Here is a 3,613-nt window from a genome sequence, read left to right as displayed (position 1 = left end):
GGGGGGATGGCCATGCCGCAATCCCTTTTTCTCCATTCTCCTCTCAGGATCTTGGAAATGCATGCACACATGCCTAGCGTGAGTTTTAAGGCACTGGGTCCGGGACTTGAACCATGGTCAACTACATGGGAGTCCAGTGGCATAGCCATTACGCTAACTGCTGGTCCCTGACTATCCTTTTCTTAAGATTTCATACATGATTTGTAGTTAAGAATATGAAAAAGTGTCTTTATAAAAGTGTGCTTCGTCACCCCCCTTTTAATTTTTTTTTTTTGGAGAGGTTTTTGCTATAGGGCGCATGTGCCCGCCAGACAGACAGAGAGAGAGACAGAGACAGAAAGCGAGAAATCACCCCCCAGAGGGGATGGTCACGCCGCAATCCCTTCTCCTCCATTCTCCTCTTGGGATCTTGGGCACGCACGCACACGCGCCTGGCGTGAGTTTTAAGCCACCGGGTCCAGGACACGAACCGCGGTCGACTATGTGGGAGTCCAGCGACACAGTCATTACGCTAACTGCTGGTTCCCTAATTTTTTTGTTTTTTTAAGAGAGATTTTTGCCACAGGGTGCATGCATACACTCACTAGAAAGAGAAAGACAGAGACAGAAAGCAAGTTATCACCCTGGGTGGGGGGGAGCAGGGGATGGCCATGCCACAATCCCTTCTTCTCCATTCTCCTCAGAATTTTAGGCAAGCACGCACACACCCCCAGCATGAGTTTGAAGCTGCCAGGTCTGGGACTCGAACTGCATTCAACTACGTAGGAGTCCAGCAAGCTAACCATTATACTATCTGATGGTTGGTTCTACCATCCTCACCTTTTATAAAAGACTACCATAGTGTGGTTATTTAATGTATACTGAGGAAAAAAAACATCAGGATGCTACTTAATTGCTTTTGACTATAAAAGGGTACATTTTAAGAACTAATCTTTTATTTTTTTAAAAGTTCGTTTATTTTTCTCCTCTGAGCTAAAAAGACTTAGAAATAGAAAACCTCCAGCTGGGTCCTGACACTACAATTCACCCCCAGGATTCAGTCAGCCAAGGATCATGGGCAGGCACATGTCGAGTGTATTCGGGTAGGTTTCTGGACTCCAACTGTAAAGCTTCCCATGTGGGACTGTCTTGCAGAACATCACATTTTACTACTGTAAACAACTCCAGCTGTTTACCTTAAATGATGAAAATTTATTCACTTAAATAGGCTTGGACAGTCTGTACCCTCAAACCAAAACTCCAAATAGGATTTTCTTTCTCTAAGAGGTTCAAGACTGAGACAGAAACTGTAAAATTAACTCAGGAATCAGAATTTAGCAGTATCCACATTTTGGCCTTCCTTAGAAAAGCTGTAGAAAATTTAACAGGTTAAATTGCGATGAAGTCTCTGTCACAGTTTAGGTAGTAAAATATTTGCAATGAGTTAGTGGTTCAATAATTGCCAATTTGCCTTCTTTCCATCAACCTCCCACCCTCTTTTTGCTAGCTCTCTCTCCCTGCAAAATGAAGACTTTGCCATTGAAAAAACTTGCATGAATAAAGTGGTCTGAATCCCAGTGAGTTGTGTGGTGAATAAAATAACAATATACTTTTTCCATGAGAAACCAGTAGGCGGAGCTAACTCTAGAAGACTACCTTCAAGGATTTTCAACCAAAAATTCATAGGACAGATGGCTAGTTTAGAGTGTTACAGAATTCTCAGAATGATTCACAGAGGAGGGGATTTTTTAAGTTTGAATACAATAGGAATCTACTGAAAGTCTAGAATATAATGAAAAAATGAATATTAATGAAAACATAATATCCTTAAAGGTTCTTAACATGATCTACATAGAATTTGAGCAAAATTACCTTTTTGTTCCCACATTAAAATCTTATGAGTGTCTTCTTTGGCCTCATTTAGATTTCAATCTTATTTGGAAACATCCTAGCACACAGCCAGCGTTTTGCCTAGTTTTAAGGCGCACATTTCCCCCACCCGAGAGCAGCAACTGGTTCTCTTAATGAAAATTCACTCAAGTTCTTGCTTTCTCACTGGTTCAGTCTCTCTCTTAGAGAAACTAAGTAGCTTACAATGCATACAACCTACCAGACACACTGACACATAGCTTGTGTTTTAAAATCAATGAGCATATCTACTTAAATACATTAACATGAGTGAAATGATAAAAAAAAACTTACAAATAACTTTTTAAATGGTTTATATTAGTCATGTAAGCAATATGAAAGACCGTATTTTAGCCATGGAGTCACTATACCATAGAATTCCAAATTTAAGAATAAGTGACATACCGTTGGCTTCAAATCTCAGAACTATTCATTTCAAGATATCAAGTCTGCTGTCCATAGACAGCAGCACAAAATTATCTTCCTTATAAAAATGTAACTGGACTTTTTCACAGAGAAGAGCATCCCTGAGTACAAAAATAATTCACATGCAGTGCAACTTCCAAAGACCTCTGAGATGCCTAAGTGCACTATAAATTTAAAAATACGGTCTTCCTGATATTACAATATTTTTAAATCTTCCAAAGATAAATGACCCTTTGTTCTCCTACTCTTTCACTAGTTTAAAAAGAAGGCATACAAGTTTTCATTCCATTGACTGAGGTTATAGAGGAACATTTGTCTTAAAAGCCACAGTATGTGTTATTAACCTCTTTGATATACAGCCTTCTGTCTGCTGGAGTTAGTTTTTATTTCTGTAGATAACCTAGAAGAAAACTTAATCTGAGAAGTTAAAAAGTTATTTCATTTGTTGCAGGTTTCTTTTAACAATATGAAATACAGACACACGATCATTTCACGGCTGAACTTCTTATTTAAGACAAGGAAAGTAAAATAGAGCATTGAAATCAAGGAATTTAATATTAGTTATCGTCCAGATTTTAACATTTAGAGTGACTTTATGAAATTTATTCAAACAGCAAATTTTCAGGCAGATTCTGTCTCTGCGTTAAATACAGACAAGGCTTTTTACTACCAACTGCTACATCTCTGAAAAGAAGTTTGGATTATACTGAAAACAATTAACAGAGCAATCATAAAATATCACAGAATAGACTCAACACTGAGTACTTCAATTCTACCAACACACAGGAATCCATCACCACTCTCACCAAGCCCTCACCCCAGTCCTTCCCCCAGACTCAGAACCAGTGCCAAGTGTTAAAAAAAGGGAAAACACTGTCCCCTTAAAATTGAAATAAAAGACTATTTTGCACCTTGGGAACATAGTCTCACTAATGCAAACTAACAGTTTCCAGTTTCCTCAACCTTAAACCAAAGTGACCACCATCTAAGTAACTATTTCCCCATCCACTGGAAGATGCAAGGAAGCACTTAAAACCAACGCAAATCAACAAGGAAAGAAAAGATCCAAAGCCAGCACCACTGAGAAAGCAAAACCCATAGGAAAAAGCAGAACAGGCTGGGAAAAGACCTACTGCGTTGTTTACTCGTCGCGAAGGGGAGGAGCAGGAGTTGAGCTTGCAGGGGCTGGTGCCATCCTCAAGGCTCTGGAATGTCTGGAGCTCCGGCCCGCGTGGCCACGAGCCAGCCTGGCGGAAGACGCGGGCCCTGCCGCCTCTCCCCTCCTCTCCCCCCTCCCTCC

The 3,613-nt window shown here is 40.2% G+C and overlaps 1 protein-coding gene across 5 annotated transcripts in view; it reads right to left on the bottom strand.

The window, feature by feature from the left end:
• RALYL (RALY RNA binding protein like) overlaps nt 1-3,613 on the bottom strand; it is an 824,312-nt gene that overhangs the window by 818,873 nt on the left and 1,826 nt on the right. Inside the window, exon 1 of one of the 5 annotated variants that reach the window (XM_006153843.3) lies at nt 3,447-3,554. The exons of the other annotated variants lie outside the window; for them this stretch is intronic. The gene's annotated coding sequence lies outside the window, so the exon portion shown is untranslated. Of the gene's footprint in view, nt 1-3,446; nt 3,555-3,613 lie in introns of those variants that run through there. 5 annotated transcript variants of the gene reach the window in all.

This window comes from Tupaia chinensis, unplaced genomic scaffold (assembly GCF_000334495.1).
Source record: "Tupaia chinensis unplaced genomic scaffold, TupChi_1.0 Scaffold000388_1, whole genome shotgun sequence".
Classification (NCBI taxonomy): Eukaryota; Metazoa; Chordata; class Mammalia; order Scandentia; family Tupaiidae; genus Tupaia; species Tupaia belangeri.
Note: the sequence above shows the minus strand (reverse complement) of the source record. Positions and strands in the feature narration are given on the sequence as shown.